We start from the raw sequence: 23,040 nt of genomic DNA, 5'->3' as shown, positions 1-23,040 counted from the left end.
ATTGATTCTGTAGCCCGTATTGCGCCTATTCCCTATAAATATGACGTCAATTGGACGTCATTCGACACTTTTCAGCATAGTTTTAACCCTCTCCTTGAGTATTCTGGGGTTTTTGAGCAGTGTTCTGCCCTAGAAATCACTCGGAGAGTTGACCCGACAAAGTTCTTGAGCCCCGAGCCATTTTGCTTGAGGATCGAACCTAGTCGAAGGGAAATCCTCCGGATTTCCATAGTTAAAAGTTTTTAGGAAGGAGCGACCGAGCTTGTAGAGCGAGGGAACGCCAAAAAGCTTCCCAGTTTTACGAAATATATAAAAGCACGCTTCAAAGGTTTCTTCTTAAATCCTTCCTTTTACTGCTTTCTGTGTGCATATTTAAACTGTCATCATGTAGATAGTTAATTTATAATCGCTTATAATAAATAGGGGTAATTTAGTAATTTTACACTGTTATTTTAGAAATAATCTATCATAGGGAACCCGAAAGGGGCGCTGTGGGGTGCTAACACCTTCCCAACGCGTAACCGACTCCCTTACCCAACTCTGGTTGTAATGGCCAAAGTTGATTTATAAAATCAATTGCCTTATCCCTTTTTCCAATGTTTTGAGTAAAACATTGGTGGCGACTCCACGAACCCTCCTTTTACGAAAACCACTAATCCATGGAGGGTCCCGCTTGGGATTAACATGGATTGGTGAGACATTTAATAAATAAATTGGATAAGATCGACAAGGTCTCAGTTTGAGAACAAGTCGTTCTAATAATCCAATACATTTTCAAAACTAAAATAAAAGCGAGCTCGACCGTCTTCGCGACAGCCGAGGCCCGTTTGGGCCGGTGGCGACAGATGGCGACTCCACTGGGGAAGCTTCGAGAGTCAGTCCCATTTAGTGACAGATTGTTTTTAACAAATAATAGTTAAAAATTACTTCATTACCCCTTGATTGTATGATAATATGATTTATTTTGTGGCTTTAAATAACTGTTGTATTTTTAAATTTACGCAATTGTTTGAAATACAAAACTGTACACAAACCTTTGCACACAACAGTTCCCTCTATACCCGGGGGCATGAGTGGTAATCCATAGGGAGTGGATGTTAGTACGGCCGGTTGAATGGGTCTATAGGAGCCTACGAGACCGTTGTCGGAAAAACATCACTCAAGGTGATAACCATGAACTTGAGTCCGACAGTGCGTTGGAGCTTTCCATCGACTTACGACGAGAGGAATTGGGTCCCTATAATGGGGGCACCTTGGGGGCCTTTGACCAAGTGAGAACAGTTAGATCCTCCTTGAATATGCACTTTTCTGCAGGAGACCCCTACCTCGTGATTCGCTCGTGACTGTTCGTGGATGAGTGAATTGTTTGTGCATTGTTTATGTGAAATTGTTTGAGCATACATTGCATTTCTTTAAACATACAACATTCCTATTCTTTTAAAAATAAGAATAAATAGGAATAAGAATCTTCCATTATACGGTGTTAACATCTACCTTCATCACATTCATATAGGTAGTTTCCCTTTTCACCCAAAAAATACAAAAAATATATAAAATAAAAATACCCAAAAAAAAAGAAAAAAAGGGGTCATTTATCCAAACCAAGCAATATCATACATCATCTTAGGGACATCCTAAAAACATGATAATGCTTAGTTGAATAAACACAATGCATGCATATTCAACGTCATCATCTCATATCATGCATTCTTATCAAAGATCATGGAGGGATCTAGATTTGCATTTCATACATCCCTCCCAATAAATCATTAATAAACATTAATAAAAAGAAAGAAATAATCGATGCGTATGTTCAAGATGGATCGCACGCCATTTGTTTTTAAGTGTAAGCCAACAACCGCGCCAAGCGAGTGCACATCAACTCCGTTGTTGGTAATCAAGACAAACATAGGGGAAGGTCCAACACCATTAAGGATCACAGTTCCAAGGCCTTTCCCTTACGAATCAAATAAGGCTGTGCCGTGGATATACGACATCCACTCTTCTGCCGACAGCGATATCTCTAACATTGCTGGACTTGGGGGCATGACTAGGAGTGGCAGGATCTACACTCCCAAAGATCTTCATGATAAAGTTCCCAAGAATAAAGGGAAAGAAAAAGAGGAGAAAACCGAGGAAAATAAAGAATCCGAGGAGGAGACAGACAAGCTGTTAAAATATATCCGACAGAGCGAGTACTCCATCGTGGATCAACTTCATAAGACGCCAGCAAAGATTACGCTGTTGTCGTTGATCCTATGCTCCGAATCGCATCGGCAAGCTCTGTTAAAAGTCTTGAACGAGGCATACGTGTCGCACACTATCTCCCAAGACGAGTTTGAGGGGATTGTTAGTCACATCAAGGCTAATGATCACCTCACCTTCATCGATGAAGAAATCCCCGCCGAGGGATCAAACCACAACAAGCCCTTGCACATCTCTATAAAGTGCAAGGAGTATCACATCGCAAAAGTCTTGGTGGATAATGGATCTTCCTTGAATGTGATGCCAAAAAGAACGCTCAAGCAATTGGCAATCAAGGGAGTCCAAATGCGCCCGAGCAACATGATCGTTCGAGCCTTCAATGGTTCTAAAAGAGAAGTGGTGGGAGAGATCAATCTTCCAATCCAAATTGGACCCACTATCTTTAATGTCGAATTCCAAGTGATGGACATTACTCCCGCATACAGCTGTCTCCTCGGCCGACCTTGGATTCATGATGCGAAAGCTGTACCCTCTACGCTCCACCAGAAAGTCAAGTTCATAGTGGGTGACAAACTGGTGACCGTGCAAGCTGAAGATGACATACTCATCAGCAAGCCATCCAACATACCTTATGTGGATGCAACAGAGGAAGCTTTGGAAACCGCCTTCCAAGCATTGGAGATCGCCAATGTTGAGACATTTCCCCGAGAAATGAAGAAGGTAGCTCATATGCTCACAAAGAACGGATACTTGCCAGGACAAGGATTAGGCAAGGACTCCCAAGGAATCCCGGAGCTACCCATTATCAAGGACAATCCGGGGAAACAAGGGTTAGGATATGACCCTAATAAAGATCAAAGAACGAAGAGGAACAAAGATCCTTCTCGACGTTCTTTAAGCCAGATCTTTAGGAAGGCCGGTTCACAAGCGTCAAGGCCGGTCGTCGTCGTCAAATGTTTTTCTCCTTCCGATAGGGATGTATAGACTCAGTGACTATTAGAGATCACTCCTCGGGGACAGCCCAACCCCCGAGCCTCGATAGGGCACATGTTTCCATCATGATTATAATAAAATCATTCTTCATTAATTCTTTATTGCTTCTTTTCTTGCTTGCAATAAAATTCTAGACCACATTATTTTAACCCTGTTTGAATAAGCATAAATGAGGTTAAAATCATATTGATAACAATAAACCCGCATCATTTTTATGTGGAAATGTGCATGACAGCTTGGAGCACCTTTTCTTGGCATCAATAAGTGCCATCATGGATAAAAGAAATCCTAAAGATAATAAGCTCGGCAGGAAACCCAAAAAGGGGACTGCGCAAAAATAAGAGCAAAAGACCCGCTAGGAATCCCACAAAAGGGTGACCTAGGCAAAAGTTAGGGTTACAAAATGAATACAAAAGCCCGCTAAGACATCACAAAAGGGTGTTTTAGGCAAAAGTTAGGGCCGTCAAAAAAAAAAAAAGAAAAAAACAAAATAAATCCATGATGGTACCATCAATTGAATTCAACAAGGGGCTCAAGAAAAGCTATCCAAGTTGTCAAAGCACAATCATTAATAACAAAGATGTGCTTAACCTCATAAGTGTTTAATCGAACAAGCCTAAACACATAAGCCTACCATGGCCAGCCATTCTTACAAAAACCATTTTTCAAAAATAAAATAATCCCCTCTAAAACACAAACCTTTGAAAATATATCATTTCCTTCTTTTCTCTCTTGTCCCAAACGATTTTTGAATAATCTTGTGGAAACATGGAGATATAGTGGTCAATAGGAGGGTTGACACATCTTCTAAAGAAAGGGAAGAATCATTTGGTTGATGACACCAAAATCAAATATGCATCATTCCTCGGTAACAGAAATCGGCAGAGCACAGTCCGTCTGGAGGAATGGCAAAATCCAAACACAAAAACGCATCGGTTAATTCTTTTGAAAAAAGAATCAAATAGAATTAGGTGCATCATACTGCATACATGCATACAGATGATAGGTGTACTGGAAGATCACTTATTCTCTGTTTATTGAAAAAAAAAAAAAAATATATATATATATATATATATATATAATAATAATAATAAAAAATATAAACTTCAGAAAAACAATACGCCCGTATCATGTTCAGTACGCCCGTACCAAAATTAGGGTTATGAACAAATTTTCAATTCAATACGGGCGTACTGAAATGAATAACGGCCGTATTGGCAATAACAGAAATCCTCCCTCACATCAATGACAAAATTCCTCCAAAAAGAAGAGGATAGGGGGAGCCATTCATTTTTTCCAAAAATAAAATAATTAAACTTGCATTTTGTGCATCGCGCACATTAATAGCACATTCAAAGACCTCATCATGAGGCAATTGCATAAAATAGAAAAATAGAAAAATTGCTTGTGTATGACAGCAGCAAACAAAATGCAAAGATTCAGAAAATCAACAGCGTCATACAGAATAACTGAGCCTGGAGAGGCTTGCCGAAAGAATACTCTCAGAATAATTGAGCCTGGAGAGGCTTGCCGAAAAAATACTCTCAAAATAACTGAGCCTGGAGAGGCTCGCCGAAATAATACTCTCTCAGAATAATTGAGCCTGGAGAGGCTCGCCGAAATAATACTCTCTCAGAATAACTGAGACATTTCTATACAGAAAAAGCCAAAACCAACAAAAAAGGCAAAAATACAGAAATCAACAAAAATACAGAAAAAGCCGAACTCAACAAAAAAGGCAAAAACACAGAAAAAGCCAAAATCAACAAAAAAAGGCAAAAACACAGAAAAAGCCAAAATCGAAAAAAGGGCAAAATACAGAAAATCCAACAAATCATACAGAATAACTGAGCCTGGAGAGGCTTGCTGAAATAATACTCTCTCAAAATAATTGAGCCTGGAGAGGCTTGCCTAAATAATACTCCCGCAGAATAATTGAGCCTGGAGAGGCTTGCCGAAATAATACTCCTTCATACTCCTTCAGAATAATTGAGCCTGGAGAGGCTCGCCGAAATAATACTCTTTCATCATAACTAAAGCCTGGAGAGGCTTGCAGAAATAATACTCTCTCAGAATAAATGAGCCTGGAGAGGCTCGCAGAAATAATACTCCCCAGAGAAACCTCAACTCAAGCTCACGGAACGAATCCCCAGCGAGAGCTATCAAAGCAAAATCGACGCAATCCCCAATGGAAGTGCGATCATCCAAACAGTATATACAAGTCAAAGGACTTAACACTTCCTCAGTGGAAGATAGCTCTCCGACTCAAAGCGCTGAGTGAGGCTAAGCCTGCAGAGGCTTCCTAAATAATACTCTGGGATACATAAGATCCCTCATTCCCCAATCGCCTACTCAGAGGCATCCCTGCAAAAGGAGAAAAATCAAAAAAAAATATCAATAAATATTCCCCAAGCGGAATTTGGCACTCAGCCGAACACTGAACTTCAAATCCCCAGTCGCCTACTCAAGAGGCACCCCTTCAAAAAGAGAAAAAATCGAAAAGATCAATAATCATTCCCCAAGCGGAATCCGGCTCTCAGCCTATCATTGAACATCAAGATGATCTGCCTAACAGAAGAGGCCAATCACAACCAATGACAAAATCCCCTGGCGGATAACAGCCTACACAGAGGCAACAAAATCCAAAAATTAAAAAGAGTTACCCGAATAAGGATAACCGGGATACTCCACCAACGTCCAAAGGACGTCAGCCAATCATAAGGCACTGCTCATCTCAGAAAGAGCATCTTCGTGTCTACACCCCAAGGAAACAGAAATTCCTCAATGGGCACCAACTACTCAATGGAAAGTTGGGACACAGGAACCTATGAATGACTGCACATCCCCTAGACGGATCCCTGCGTTATCCAGCCCTCAGTGGCACAAAAATCAAAAACAATCGTCGAAGCAGCATCGTGGACTGTGGAGACAAAATCCAGAATCCCCAGCGGATAACAGCCTACACAGAGGCAGCAAAAATCAGAAAATCAAAAAGAGATACCCGAATAAGGATAAACCGGGATACTCCACCTACGTCAAAAGGACGTCAGCCAAACATAAGGCATTGCTCAACTCAGAGAGAGAGCATCTGTGTCTATACCCCAAGGAGTCAGAAATTCCCCAAGGGTACCAACAATGCAATGCAAGTTGGGGCACAGGAACCTGTGAATGACTGCACATCCCCTAGATGGATCCCTGCGTTATCCAGCCCTCAGCGGCACGAAATCAGAAAAACCGTCGAAGTAGCATCGTGGACTGTGGAGACAAAAATCATCTCAAATCCCTGAAGAGGGCAAACTCACATTGCCAATGTCGTCAAGAACACAGAGGCAGACCCTGGGGAGGGCAAACCGCAGACCCTGGAGAGGGCAAACTCACGTTACCAAAGTGATCAGAAGCACAGAGGTATGCAACCCTGGAGAGGGCAAGACTCACGCTACCAAAGTGACTAGAAGCACGGAGGTACGCAACCCTGGAGAGGGCAAGACTCACGCTACCAAAGTGACTAGAAGCACGGAGGTACGCAGACCCTGGAAAGGGCAAACTCAGTTGCCTAGGTCGTCAGAAACAACCGAAGCAGAGCCTGGAGAGGCGGTACTCAATCATCAGTGATGTTAACACTGGTGTCTAGCTTCCGGCTCGGGTATCGAGTGAGGCTAGGCCTGGAGAGGCGGTACTCAACCATCAGCGTCGTTAGAGGCACGTTGGTGTTCAACTTCCGGCTCGGGCGTCGAGTGAAGTTGACCCTGGAGAGGGCAAACTCAACTGCCAAATGTTAAGCGGCAGAGCCTGGAGAGGCGGTACTCAATCATCAGGGTGATGTTAACACACTGGTGTCTAGCTTCCGGCTCGGGCGTCGAGTGAGGCTAGGTCTGGAGAGACGATACTCAACCATCAGCGTCATCAGAGGTGCGTTGGTGTCCAACTTCCGGCTCGGGCGGCGAGTGAGGTTGGGCCTGGAGAGGCAATACTCAATCATCAGTGATGTTAAAACACTGGTGTCTAGCTTCCGGCTCGGGCGTCGAGTGAGGCTAGGCCTGGAGAGGCGGTACTCAACCATCAGCGTCGTCAGAGACACGTTGGTGTTCAACTTCCGGCTCGGGCGTCGAGTGAAGTTGACCCTGGAGAGGGTAAACTCAGCTACCGAGGATGTCAGAAGCGCCGAGGTATGCACCCACCTGGAGAGGCTACTCAACAATTTTCCACCGGAAGACATTACAAGTCAGAAGGTCGGCACATCACCTGGACAATTGGGTCAACTCCTTTACTTGTCAGCCGGTACACCAAAAGGCCGTCCGACTAAGTAAAGGGGGGGCAGCTGTAGACCCCTAAAATTGTCCGGGTCGGAAATAAAGCTTGAAGACTCTCGAAGACTGAAGGAAGATCAGCCAGAAGGACTCCTGGAAGGCCCTAGGAGGGTTCTCTGTAGGTCTAGAGGTCTTAGAATAGCTTAAAATTAGGAAATGGAGGGAATGAAGCCCAATACGGCCGTACTAAACTTAATACGGCCGTATTGAAGCTTCAATACGGCCGCAGTGAACTCAATACGGCGTATTGAAGTTTCTGAAACTTCAATACGGCCGTACTGAAATCAATACGGCCGTATTCAAGCTTCAATACAGCCGCAGTGAACTTCAATACGGCCGTATTGAACTCAATACGGCCGTATTGAAGTTCAAAAATTTCAATACGGCCGTATTGATTCTGTAGCCCGTATTGGGCCTGTTCCCTATAAATATGACGTCAATTGGACGTCATTCCACACTTTCACACTCAGTTTTGACTCCCTCCTTGAGTATTCTGGGGTTTTTGAGCAGTGTTCTGCCCTAGAAATCTCTCTGGGAGTCGATCCGACGAAGTTCTAGAATTCCGAGCATTTAGCTTGGAGATTCGAACCTAGTCGAAGGGAAATCCTCCGGATTTCCGTAGTCAAAAGTTTTTAGGAAGGAGCGAGCGAGCTTGTAGAGCGAGGGAACGCCAAAAAGCTTCCCAGTTTTACGAAATATATAAAAGCACGCTTCAAAGGTTTCTTCTTAAATCCTTCCTTTTACTGCTTTCTGTGTGCATATTTAAACTGTCATCATGTAGATAGTTAATTTATAATCGCTTATAATAAATAGGGGTAATTTAGTAATTTTACGCTATTATTTTAGAAATAATCTGTCATAGGGAACCCGAAAGGGGCGCTGTGGGGTGCTAACACCTTCCCCACGCGTAACCGACTCCCTTACCCAACTCTGGTTGTAATGGCCAAAGTTGATTTATAAAATCAATTGCCTTATCCCTTTTTCCAATGTTTTGAGTAAAACATTGGTGGCTGTAGACCCCTAAAATTGTCCGGGTCGGAAATAAAGCTTGAAGACTCTCGAAGACTGAAGGAAGATCAGCCAGAAGGACTCCTGGAAGGCCCTAGGAGGGTTCTCTGTAGGTCTAGAGGTCTTAGAATAGCAAAAAAATAAGGAAGTGGAGGGAATGAAGCCCAATACGGCCGTACTGAACTTAATACGGCCGTATTGGAGCTTCAATACGGCCGCAGTGAACTCAATACGGCCGTATTGAAGTTTCTGAAACTTCAATACGGCCGTACTGAAATCAATACGGCCGTATTGAAGCTTCAATACAGCCGCAGTGAACTCAATACGGCCGTATTGAAATTTCTGAATTTCAATACGGCCGTATTGAACTCAATACGGCCGTATTGAAGTTCAAAAATTTCAATACGGCCGTATTGATTCCGTAGCCCGTATTGGGCCTGTTCCCTATAAATATGGCGTCATTTGGACGTCATTCCACACTTTTTCAGATAGTTTTAACCCTCTCCTTGAGTATTCTGGGGTTTTTGAGCAGTGTTCTGCCCTAGAAATCACTCGGAGAGTTGATCCGACGAAGTTCTTGAGCCCCGAGCCATTTTGCTTGAGGATCGTACCTAGTCGAAGGGAAATCCTCCGGATTTCCATAGTTAAAAGTTTTTTTAGGAAGGAGCGAGCGAGCTTGTAGAGCGAGGGAACGCCAAAAAGCTTCCCAGTTTTACTCAATATATAAAAGCACGCTTCAAGAGGTTTCTTCTTAAATCCTTCCTTTTACTGCTTTCTGTGTGCGTATTTAAACTGTCATCATGTAGATAGTTAATTTATAATTGCTTAGAATAAATAGGGGTAATTTAGTAATTTTACGCTGTTATTTTAGAAAATAATCTGTCATAGGGAACCCGAAAGGGGCGCTGTGGGGTGCTAACACCTTCCCCACGCGTAACCGACTCCCTTACCCAACTCTGGTTGTAATGGCCAAAGTTGATTTTTAAAATCAATTGCCTTATCCCTTTTTCCAATGTTTTGAGTAAAACATTGGTGGCGACTCCACGAACCCTCCTTTTGCGAAAACCACTAATCCATGGAGGGTCCCGCTTGGGATTAATATGGATTGGTGAGCCTTTTAATAAAATTGCTCGTTTGACGAGGTCTCAGTTTAAGAATAAGTCATTCTAGCAATCCACATTTTTAAACAAATAGACGAGTCCAACCATCCTTCGCGAATGCCGAAAGCCCGTTTCGGGCCGGTGGCGACAGATGGCGACTCCACTGGGGAAGCTTCGAGAGTCAGTCCCATTTAGTGACAGATTATTTTTAACAAATAATAGTTAAAATTACTTTATTACCCCTTGCTTGTATGATAACATGCTTTATATATATGGCTTTAAATAACTGTTGTTTGTTTAAATTTCCGCAATTGTTTGAAATAAAAATTGCACACAAACCTTTGCACACAACAGTTCCCTCTATACCCGGGGGCATGAGTGGTAATCCATAGGGAGTGGATGTTAGTACGGCCGGTTGAATGGGTCTATAGGAGCCTACGAGACCGTTGTCGGAAAACATCACTCAAGGTGATAACCATGAACTTGAGTCCGACAGTGCGTTGGAGCTTTCCATCGACTTACGACGAGAGGAATTGGGTCCCTATAATGGGGGCACCTTGGGGGCCTTTGACCAAGTGAGAACAGTTAGATCCTCCTTGAATATGCACTTTTCTGCAGGAGACCCCTACCTCGTGATTCGCTCGTGACTGTTCGTGGATGAGTGAATTGTTTGTGTAAATGCTTATGTGCAATTGTTTGTGCATTAATAAATAACCTCGTAATAAGGTCTAAGAATAAATCCCCATGCATGAAAATATCATGACATGAGAGGAAAAACCAATGTGTGAAAATATAAAAGTAAGGAGCATAGGCATCATTATCAATAATACCTCATGCATCCTCATCATTATTTATAGGTTCACTAATACCCTCTCGATGTGAGTGAAAGAGACCCGTGACTATTGAGTTTCTCCGTTGTGGAGAAATCATAGGCTAGGGAGGGTGATAAACTTTCATCTTAAAAAGGCAGCGCCTTAAAGATGAAAGATTATCAAGCTCACATCGAGAGTGTATTCATATCATAAATAAGCTAATTAGAATAAACATTCATTTTAGAAAGTGGCTGGTCATCTCTCTGTCCTCACGCGCGCGCAGAAAATCAAGAAAATGGAAGCGCTGGGGGAGCAAAATAAGAAGCTCACAACCGAGCTCTCTCAGCTCAACAAGAAAATGGACGCGTTGGAGGAACGAAATAAGGAGCTTACAGCCGAGCTCTCACAGCTCAAAGAGCAAATGGCGCAAATGATGGAACTCATGCGTCACCACAACATACAAGGGGCTGAGCATAGTGACCATGAGTCCCATCATGTTGGAGGAAGAGTGGAACAAGAGCTGAAAAGCGGGAAGCTAGCTAAACCTTCCCAATCATTTAAAGCTAAGAAGACCTTTGGGAAGAAGAAGGAGAGAGAAGTCAGTGCCATAACCATCTCTTCGTCTTCTTCCACTTCGAAGTCAGGAAGATCGCAATTCAAACCTGTGAAGAAGTTTGATAAACTTCCGACCACATATAGCGACATCCTGCCGAAGCTAGTGGAAGCACGTCTTCTAGCTTACGTTCCACTAAAGAAGATTGATCCACCTCATCCCAGTTGGTACAAACCACAAGACAAATGTTTATACCATTCGGGGACATCGGGGCATTCAACGGAGAACTGCAGAGCTCTCAAATATAAGGTCCAAGACCTTATTGATGCCGGGTGGATAACTTTTGATTCGATAGCGCCCGACGTGAGCAAGAATCCTCTACCAAAGCAGGAGTAGAGAGAAGAACAAGCCACGATAGGGCCCCTTCATATTTCTCTTTTAGGGACTCATGATCAGTACCCAAGATCATGAGAACCTTTTCATGTAAATAAGGGTTTTTGTACAGTTTTACATACATATATCAATAAAGAGGCATATTTCACACATTATTCTCTTTTTATTCTTTTCTCTCTTTCCCCATTAACATTAATAAATTCTAAACCTAAACAGAACCAATAAAATAATTATGTCTGTAATTGTTCGCTCTGACCGGGAACCAAAAGTGAATGGGTTGAGTTGGAGAGTGATGAGGAGACCATCTCTCCGGATCTGCAAAGACTACTAAAACGAGAAGCTCGCTTACTCCAACTCGTCAAGAGAAATTGGAGACTGTGAATTTGGGGCATGGCCGAGAGATAAAAGAGGTCAACACTGGGACCCTTATCAGTGATGAAATAAGGACACATGTTTCCACTATGATTATAATAAAATCATTCTTTCTCATTGCTTCTTTTCTTGCTTATAATAAAATTCTAAACCACATTTTTTAACCCTGTTTGAATAAACATGAATGAGGTTAAAATCATCTTAATAATAATAAACCCACATCATTTTTATGTGGAAATGTGTGTGACAACTTGGAGCACCTCCCCTTGGCCTCGACAAGTGCCATCATGGATAAAAAGAAATCCTAAAAACAAAAAAGCTCGGCAGGAAACCCAAAAAGGGACTGCGCAAAAATAAGAGCAAAAAACCCGCTAGGAATCCCACGAAAGGGTGACCTAGGCAACAGTTAGGGTTGCAAAAAATGAATAAAAACAAAAGTCCGCTAAAACGCCACAAAAGGGTGTTTTAGGCAAAAATAAGAACAATCAAAAAACAAAAGAAATCCATGATGGTACCATGAACCGAATTCAAGGTTCAAGAGAAGCTATCCAAGTTGTCAAAATCACAACGTCAATAAACAAAGATTTTCTTAACCTCATAAGTGTTTAATCAAACAAGCCTAAACACATAAGCCCACCTTGGCCAAACATTCTTACAAAATCCATTTTTCAAAAATAAAATAATCCCCTCTAAAACACAAACTTTTGAAAATATATCCCTTCCTTCTTTTCTCTCTTGTCCCAAAAGATTTTGGAATAATCTAGTGGAAGCATGGAGAAATAAATCATCACTGATAATGGATCTAATCTGAACAACAAAATGGTGGAAGAACTGAGCCAAGAATTCAAGATCCAACACCACAACTCTTCCCCATATCGGCCAAAGATGAATGGGGCAGTCGAGGCAACCAAAAAGAACATCAAGAAAATAGTGCAAAAGATGGTTGTCTCATTTAAAGACTGACACGAGATATTACCCTTTTGCTCTTCATGGTTATAGGACTTCAGGAGGCAGTTCTACCCGTCGAAGTCAAAAAAACTTATATAAGGGTAATCATGGAAGCAAAACTTTCCGAGGCAGAAAGGGTTCAAAGCCGATACGACCGGTTGAACCTTATCCAAGAGAAACGGCTGAACGCCATATGCCATGGTCAAGCCTATCAGAGGAAGATCAAAAAGGCTCTTGACAAGAAAGTCCACCCTCGAGTCTACCATGAGGGAGAGTTGGTAATGAAGAAATTACTACCAACTCAAAAGGACAAAATCGGAAAGTGGGCCCCAAATCACGAAGGACCGTAGGTGGCAAAGCGAGCTTTCTCAAAAGGAGCATTAATCCTCATAGACATGGATGGAGAAGAACTTCGATACCCAGTCGACGCTGACGTGGTAAAGAAGTACTATGCTTGAAGACGTTGCTTGCATAGGCCCGCTAGGATGAAAACCCAAAAAGGGCATCCTAGGCAAAAGTTAGGGCAAAATAAAAAGCCTGCCAGTACAAGGGTACTAGGCAAAACAAAGGCAAATTTACCCCGTTAGGATACGTCCTAAGCAAAAGTTAGGGGCAAAAGAATAAGATATAAAAACAAAGCAAGCAACGATCACTTGAACCGAAAACCGAAAGGCGGTTCAAGTGATAATCTTCTAGAAGCAAGCGTCTTGCAGTATCTACACTCCTGGCTCAGGCATCTCACCCGAAACGATTAGGGGAACGGGAAGAGCGACAATTACAGATATAATTGTTTAAGCCAAAAATGTATAGCCTACCTTGGCCAGCCATTCTTCAGAAATTTCCTTCTGTATATCTTTCTGTAAAAACACTTGTGAATATCAATAAAAATATCCATTTGTTTCTTTTCTTTCTTGACCATGTGATTATGCCTCTAAAATTGATGTTTCAAAAATTGTACGAAACTCTCTTAATAATCGGTCAAATAAAGAAAATTGGGGGGGTTCCTATAAAATCCATAAATCTCCTGCATAAAGGCTCATAAAAATACTCCCTCGCGTCAATGACAGAAAGTCCTCCAAGAAGAAGAGGATAGGGAGAGCCACTCACTTTTCTAAATAAATGAACAAAAATAAAAAATTGTATTGCATGCATCACACATATTAATTGCACATTTAAAGACCTTATCATGAGGCAATTGCATAAAATAGAAAAAATAGAAAAATTGCTTGTGTATGACAGCAGCAAACAAAATGCAAAGATTCAGAAAATCAACAGCGTCATACAGAATAACTGAGCCTGGAGAGGCTTGCCGAAAGAATACTCTCAGAATAACTGAGCCTGGAGAGGCTTGCCGAAACAATACTCCCACAGAATAATTGAGCCTGGAGAGGCTTGTCGAAATAATACTCCTTCAGAATAATTGAGCCTGGAGAGGCTTGCCGAAATAATACTCCTACAAAATAACTGAGCCTGGAGAGGCTTGCCGAAATAATACTCTCTCATAATAACTGAATTTAATTTCTTTAGCACTTTTAATTTCTGTACAGAAAAAGCCAAATCAGAAGAAAAGGCAAAATACAGAAAAAGCCGAAAATGAAAAAAGGCAAGGATATAGAAAATCCAACAAACAGTTTGTACAGAATAACTAAGCCTGGAGAGGCTTACCAAAATAATACTCCACATCCTCCACAGTATGCAGAATAACTGAGCCTGGAGAGGCTCGCAGAAATAATACTCCCCAGAGGGAACCTCAGCTCAAGCTCACAGAAAAATCCCCAGCGAGAGCTATCAAAGCAAAATCGACGCAATCCCCGATGGAAGTGTGATCATCCAAACAGTATATACAAGTCAAAGGACTTAACACTTCCTCAGTGGAAGATAGCTCTCCGACTCAAAGCGCTGAGCGAGGCTAATCCTGTAGAGGCTTCCTAAATAATACTCTGGGATACATAAGATCCCTAAATCCCCAGTCGCCTACTCAAGAGGCACTCCTTCAAAAAGAGAAAAAAATCAAAAAGATCAATAACCATTCCCCAAGAGGAATCCGGCACTCAGCCGAACACTGAACATCAAGATAATTCGCCTACTTAGAGGCACTTCTTCAAAAAGAGAAAATCCAAAAAAGATCAATAATCATTCCCCAAGCGGAATTCGGCATTCAGCCAATCATCAAACATCAAGATAATTCGCCTACTCAGAGGCTCTCTTTCAAAAAAGAGAAAAATCGAAAAGATCAATAATCATTCCCCAAGCGGAATCCGGCTCTCAGCCTATCATTGAACATCAAGATGATCTGCCTAACAGAAGAGGCCAATCACAACCAATGACAAAATCCCCTGGCGGATAATAGCCTACACAGAGGCAACAAAATCCAAAAATCAAAAGGAGATACCCGAATAAGGATAAACCGGGATACTCCACCAACGTCAAAGGACGTCAGCCAAACATAAGGCATCGCTCAACTCAGAGAGAAAGAGCATCTGTGTCTACACCCCAAGGAGTCAGAAATTCCCCATGGGTACCAACAATGCAATGCAAGTTGGGGCACAAAAACCTATGAATGACTGCACATCCCCTAGACGGATCCCTGCGTTATCCAGCCCTTAGTGGCACCAAAATCAAAATCAAACCGTCGAAGCAGCATCGTGGACTGTGGAGACAAAATCATCTCAAAGCCTAAAAGGCAATACTTAGCTACCCAGATGTCCAGAGCACCGAGGTATGCACAAAGCCTAAAAGGCAACACTTAGCTACCCAGATGTCCAGAGCACCGAGGTATGCACAAAGCCTGGAGAGGCAATACTCAGCTACCCAGATGTCCAGAGCACCGAGGTATGCACAAAGCCTGGAGAGGCAATACTCAGCTACCCAGATGTCCAGAGCACCGAGGTATGCACAAGCCTGGAGAGGCGATACTCAGCTACCCAGATGTCCAGAGCACCGAGGTATGCAGCTACCCAGATGTCCAGAGCACCGAGGTATGCACAAAGCCTAAAAGGCAACACTTAGCTACCCAGATGTCCAGAGCACCAAGGTATGCACAAAGCCTGGAGAGGCAATACTCAGCTACCCAGATGTCCAGAGCACCGAGGTATGCACAAGCCTGGAGAGGCGGTACTCAGCTACCCAGATGCCCAGAGCACCGAGGTATGCATAAGCCTGGAGAGGCGATACTCAGCTACCCAGATGTCCAGAGCACCGAGGTATGCACAAAACCTGGAGAGGCTACTCAGCAATTTTCCACCGGAAGACACTACCAGTCAGAAGGTTGGCACATCACCCGGACAATTGGGTCAACTCCTTTACTTGTCAACCGGTACACCAAAAGACCGTTTGACTAAGTAAAGGGGGGGGCAGCTGTAGACCCCTAAAATTGTCCGGGTCGGAAATAAAGCTTGAAGACTCTCGAAGACTGAAGGAAGATCAGCCAGAAGGACTCCTGGAAGGCCCTAGGAGGGTTCTCTGTAGGTCTAGAGGTCTTAGAATAGCAAAAAAATAAGGAAGTGGAGGGAATGAAGCCCAATACGGCCGTACTGAACTTAATACGGCCGTATTGGAGCTTCAATACGGCCGCAGTGAACTCAATACGGCCGTATTGAAGTTTCTGAAACTTCAATACGGCCGTACTGAAATCAATACGGCCGTATTGAAGCTTCAATACAGCCGCAGTGAACTCAATACGGCCGTATTGAAATTTCTGAATTTCAATACGGCCGTATTGAACTCAATACGGCCGTATTGAAGTTCAAAAATTTCAATACGGCCGTAATGATTCCGTAGCCCGTATTGGGCCTGTTCCCTATAAATATGGCGTCATTTGGACGTCATTCCACACTTTTTCAGATAGTTTTAACCCTCTCCTTGAGTATTCTGGGGTTTTTGAGCAGTGTTCTGCCCTAGAAATCACTCGGAGAGTTGATCCGACGAAGTTCTTGAGCCCCGAGCCATTTTGCTTGAGGATCGAACCTAGTCGAAGGGAAATCCTCCGGATTTCCATAGTTAAAAGTTTTTTTAGGAAGGAGCGAGCGAGCTTGTAGAGCGAGGGAACGCCAAAAAGCTTCCCAGTTTTACTCAATATATAATGTAGACCCCTAAAATTGTCCGGGTCGGAAATAAAGCTTGAAGACTCTCGAAGACTGAAGGATAATCAGCCAGAAGGACTCCTCGAAGGCCCTAGGAGGGTTCTCTGTAGGTCCAGAGGTCTTAGAATAGCTCAAAATAAAGAAGTGGAGGGAAAAAGCCCAATACGGCCGTACTGAACTCAATACGGCCGTATTGAAGCTTCAATACGGCCATACTGAAGTCAGTACGACCGTATTGACACTTCAATACGACCGCTGCGAACTCAATACGGGCGTATTGAAATTTCTGACTTTCAATACGACCGTATTGAACTCCAATACGACCGTATTGAAGTTCAAAAATTTCAATACGGCCGTATTGGCCCTGTAGGCCGTACTGCGCCTATTCCCTATAAGTATGACGTCAATTGGACGTCATTCCACACTTTTCAACATAGTTTGAACCCTCTCCTTGAGTATTCTGGGGTTTTTGAGCAGTGTTCTGCCCTAGAAATCACTCGGAGAGTTGATCCGACGAAGTTCTTGAGCCCCGAGCCATTTTGCTTGAGGATCGAACCTAGTCGAGGGGAAATCTTTTTGATTCCCTTAGTTAAAATTTTGTTCTAGGAGAGCGAGGAGCGGGCTTGTAGAGCGAGGGAACGCCAAAACGCTTCCCAGTTCATTTTTTTTATAAAAAGCACGCTTCAAGAGGTTTCCCTTCAATCCTTCCTTTTACTGCTTTCTGTGTGCATATTTAAACTGTCATCATGTAGATAGTCAATTCATAATTGTTTAGAATAAATAGGGGTAATTTAGTAATTTTACGCTGTTATTTTAGAAAATAATCTGTCATAGGGAACCCGAAAGGGGCGCTGTGGGGTGCTAACACCTTCCCCACGCGTAACCGACTCCCTTACCCAACTCTGGTTGTAGTGGCCAAAGTTGATTTTTAAATCAATTGCCTTATCCCTTTTTCCAATGTTTTGAGTAAAACATTGGTGGCGACTCCACGAACCCTCCTTTTATGAAAACCACTAATCCATGGAGGGTCCCGCTTGGGATTAATATGGATTAGTGAGCCTCTTAATAAAATTGCTCGTTTGACGAGGTCTCAGTTTGAGAATAAGTCATTCTAGCAATCCACTATTTTTAAACAAATAAACGAGTCCAACCATCCTTCGCGAATGCCGAAAGCCCGTTTCGGGCCGGGTGGCGACAGATGGCGACTCCACTGGGGAATTTCTCGAGAGTCAGTCCCATTTAGTGACAGATTAATTTTAACAAATAATAGTTAAAATTACTTCATTACCCCTCGCTTGTATGATAATATGTTTTATCTATTTGGCTTTTAATAACTGTTGTATGTTTAAATTTTCGCAATTGTTTGAAATACAAACTGTACACAAACCTTTGCACACAACAGTTCCCTCTATACCCGGGGGGCATGAGTGATTAACCATAGGGAGTGGATGTTAGTACGGCCGGTTGTCGAATGGGTCTATAGGTGCCCGTAGACCGTTGTCGGAAAGCATCACTCAAGGTGATAACCATGAACTTAAGTCCGACGGTGCGTTGGAACTTTCCATCGACCCACGACGAGAGGAATTGGGTCCCTATAATGGGGGCACCTTGGGGGCCTTTGACCAAGTGAGAACAGTTAGATCCTCCTTGAATATGCACTTTTCTGCAGGAGACCCCCACCTCGTGATTCGCTCGTGACTGTTCGTGGATGAGTGAATTGTTTGTGCATTGACTATGTGACATTGTATGAGCATACATTGCATTTCTTTAAACATACAACATTCCTTTTTAAAATAAGAATAAATAGGAATAAGAATCTTCCATTGCATGGTGTTAACATCTACCTTCATCACATTCATATAGGTAGTTTCCCTTTTCACCCAAAAAAAAAAAATAATAATAATAATAATAAAAAATACCCAAAAAAGAAAAAGGGTTATTTATCCAAACCAAGCAATATCATGCATCATCTTAGGGACATCCCGAAAACATGATAATGCTTAGTTGAATAAACACTATGCATGCATATTCACCACCATCATCTCATATCATGCATATAGATCATGGAGGGATCTAGGAGTCATTCATACATCTCTCCTAGTAATCCATTAATAAATATTAATAAAAAGAAAGAAATAATCGATGCGTATGTTCAAAGAATGGATCGCACGCCATTTGTTTTTAAGTGTAAGCCAACAACCGCGCCAAGCGAGTGCGCATCAACTCCGTTGTTGGTAATCAAGACGAATAAAGGGGAAGGTCCGACACCATTAAGGATCACCGCTCCAAGACCTTTCCCCTACGAATAAGGCTGTGCCGTGGATATACGACATCCACTCTTCTGCCGACAGTGATATCTCCAATATCGCTGGACTTGGGGGCATGACTAGGAGTGGCAGGATCTACACTCCCGATGATCTTCATAACAAAGCCCCCAAGAATAAAGAAAAAGAAGAAAATAAAACCGAGGAAAAAGAATCCGAGGAGGAGACAGACGAACTGTTAAAGTTTATCCGACAGAGCGAGTACTCCATCATGGATCAACTTCATAGGACGCCAGCAAAGATTACGCTGTTGTCGTTGATCCTAAGCTCCGAACCGCATCGGCAAGCTCTGTCGAAAGTCTTGAACGAGGCATATGTGTCGCACACTATCTCCCAAGACAAGTTTGAGGGGATTGTTAGTCACATCAAGGCTAATGATCACCTCACCTTCATCGATGAAGAAATCCCCGCCGAGGGATCAAACCACAACAAGTCCTTGCACACCTCTGCAAAGTGCAAGGAGTATCACATCGTTAAAGTCTTGGTAGATAATGGATCTTCCTTGAGTGTGATGCCAAAAAGAACGCTCAAGCAATTGGCAATCAAGGGAGTCCAAATGCGCCCGAGCAACATGATCGTTCGAGCCTTCGATGGTTCTAAAAGGGAAGTGGTGGGAGAGATCAATCTTCCAATCCAAATTGGACCCACTATCTTTAATGTCGAATTCTAAGTGATGGACATTACTCCTGCATACAGCTGTCTCCTAGGCCGACCTTGGATTCATGATGCGAAAGCTGTACCCTCTACGCTCCACCAAAAAGTCAAATTCATTGTGGGTGACAAACTGGTGACTGTACAAGTTGAAGATGACATACTCATCAGCAAGCCATCCAACATACCTTATGTGGATGCAGCAGAGGAAGCTTTGGAAACCGCCTTCCAAGCATTGGAAATTGCCAATGTTGAAACGTTTCCCCGAGAAATGAAGAAGGTAGCCCATATGCTCACAAAGAACGGATACTTGCCAGGACAAGGATTGGGCAAGTACTCCCAAGGAATCCCGGAGCTACCTATTATCAAGGACAATCCGGGGAAGCAAGGGTTAAGATACAACCCTGTTAAAGATCAAAGAACGAAGAGGAATCAAGATCCTTCTCAACGTTCTTTAAGCCAGATCTTTAAGAAGGCTGGTTCACAAACATCAAGGCCAGTTGTCGTCATCAAGTGTCCTTTTCCTTCTAATAGGGATGTGTAAATTCAGTGACTATTAGAGATCACTCCTCGGGGACAGCCCGACCCCCGAGCCTTGATAGGGCACATGTTTCCATCACGATTATAATAAAATCATTCTTCATTAATTCTTTATTGCTTCTTTTCTTGCTTGCAATAAAATTCTAGACCACATTATTTTAACCCTGTTTGAATAAACATGAATGAGGATAAAATCATCTTAATAATAATAAACCCACATCATTTTTATGTGGAAGTATGTGTGTCAACTTGGAGCACCTTTTCTTGGCCTCAATAAGTGCCATCATGGATAAAGAAATCCTAAAGAGCAAAAGACCCGCTAGGAATCCCACAAAAGGGTGACCTAGGCAAAAGTTAGGGTTACAAAATGAAGACAAAAACCCGCTAGGAATCCCACGAAAAGGGTGACCTAGGCAAAAGTTAGGGTTACAAAATGAATACAAAAGCCCGCTAAGACATCACAAATGGGTGTTTTAGGCAAAAGTTAGGGCCGTCAAAAAAAGAAAAACAAAATAAATCCATGATGGTACCATCAATTGAATTCAACAAGGGGCTCAAGAAAAGCTATCCAAGTTGTCAAAACACAATCATTAATAACGAAGATGTGCTTAACCTCATAGGTGTTTAATCGAACAAGCCTAAACACATAAGCCTACCATGGCCAGCCATTCTTACAGAAACCATTTTTCAAAAATAAAATAATCCCCTCTAAAACACAAACTTTTGAAAAATATACCCTTTCCTTCTTTTCTCTCTTGTCCCAACGATTTTTGAATAATCTAGTGGAAACATGGAGATATAGTGATCAATAGGAGGGTTGATACATCTTCTAAAGAAAGGGAAGAATCATTTGGTTGATGACACCAAAATCAAATATGCATCATTCCTCGGTAACAGAAATCGGCAGAGCACAGTCCGTCTGAAGGAATGGCAAAATCCAAACACAAAAACGCATCGGTTAATTCTTTTGAAAAAAGAATCAAATAAAATTAAGTGCATCATACTACATACATGCATACAGATGATAGGTGTACTGGAAGATCACTTATTCTCTGTTTATTGAAAAAACAAAAAATAATAAAAAAATATAAATTTCAGAAAAAACAATGCGCCCGTACCATGTTCAGTACACCCATACTAAAATCAGGGTTATGAACAAAATTTCAACTCAACATGGGCGTACTGAAATGGATGCGGCCGTATTGGCCAAAAAGAAATTTTCAAAGACCTCTTCATGAGGCAATTGCATAAAATAGAAAAAATAGAAAATTGCTTGTGTATGACAGCAGTCAACAAAAGCCGAAAATGAAAAAAGGCAAGGATATAGAAAATCCAACAAACAGATTGCACAGAATAACTGAGCCTGGAGAGGCTTGCCTAAAGAATACTCTCAGAATAACTGAGCCTGGAGAGGCTTGCCGAAAGAATACTCTCAGAATAACTGAGCCTGGAGAGGCTTGCTGAAAGAATACTCTCAGAATAACTGAGCCTGGAGAGGCTTGCCGAAAGAATACTCTCAGAATAATTGAGCCTGGAGAGGCTCGCCGAAATAATACTCTCTCAGAACGACTGAGACATTTCTGTACAGAAAAAGCCGAAAAAACAACAGAAAAGGCAAAAATACAGAAAAAACCAAAAAATGACAAAAAAGGCAAAAATACAGAAAAAGCCAAAAAATGACAAAAAAGGCAAAAATACGGAAAAAGCCAAAAACGACAAAAAGACAAAAGATTTAGAAAAATCAATCGCCTCATACAGAATAACTGAGCCTGGAGAGGCTCGCCGAAATAATACTCTCAGAATAATTGAGCCTGGAGAGGCTTGCTGAAATAATACTCTTTCAGAATAATTAAGCCTGGAGAGGCTTGCAGAAATAATACTCCCCCGACTGTACAGAGTAAATGAGCCTAGAGAGGCTCGCAGAAATAATACTCCCCAGAGGGAACCTCAACTCATACCCTTGGATTCAAAATCCCCAACAAGAGTTATCGAGCAAGATCGTCAAAATCCCCAATGGAAGTACGATCTCCCAAGCAGAATATCCAAGTCAAAGGACTTAAACTTCCTCAGTGAAGATAGCTCTCCAACTCAAGTGTCGAGTGAGGCTAAGCCTGTAGAGGCTTCCTAAATAATACTCTGGGATACATAAAGATCCCCAAATCCCTAGTCGCCTACATAAGAGGCACTCCTTCAAAAGGAGAAAAATAAAAAAAATCAATAACCATTCCCCAAGTGGAATCTGGCTCTCAGCCAATCATTGAACGTCAAGCTGATATGCCTAACAGAAGAGGCTAATCAAAATCAACGACAATATCCCCCAGTGGATAACAGCCTACACAGAGGCAGCAAAATCAGAAAACCAAAAGAGACACCCGAACAAGGATAACCGGGATACTCCACCAACGTCGAAAGGACGTCAGCCAATCATAAGGCACCGCTCACATCAGAAAGAGCATCTTTGTGTCTACACCCCAAAGGAATCAGAAATTCTCCAGTGGGCACCAACTACGCAATGGAAAGTTGGGACACAAGAACCTATGAGTAACTGCACATCCCCTAGACGGATCCCTGCGTTATCCAGCCCTTAGTGGCACAAAATCAAAAAACAACCGTCGAAGCAGCATCGTGGACTGTGGAGACAAAATCATCACGAATCCCTGGAAAGGAGATATTCACGCTACCCCGTCGTCACAAACACGGAGGTATGCAGCTTCCGGCTCGGACAATGAGCGAAGCTATCTCTGAAAAAGGG

Source organism: Cajanus cajan, chromosome 2 (genome assembly GCF_000230855.2).
Source record: "Cajanus cajan strain Asha chromosome 2, NIPB_CcT2T_4, whole genome shotgun sequence".
NCBI lineage: Eukaryota > Viridiplantae > Streptophyta > Magnoliopsida > Fabales > Fabaceae > Cajanus > Cajanus cajan.
Note: the sequence above shows the minus strand (reverse complement) of the source record.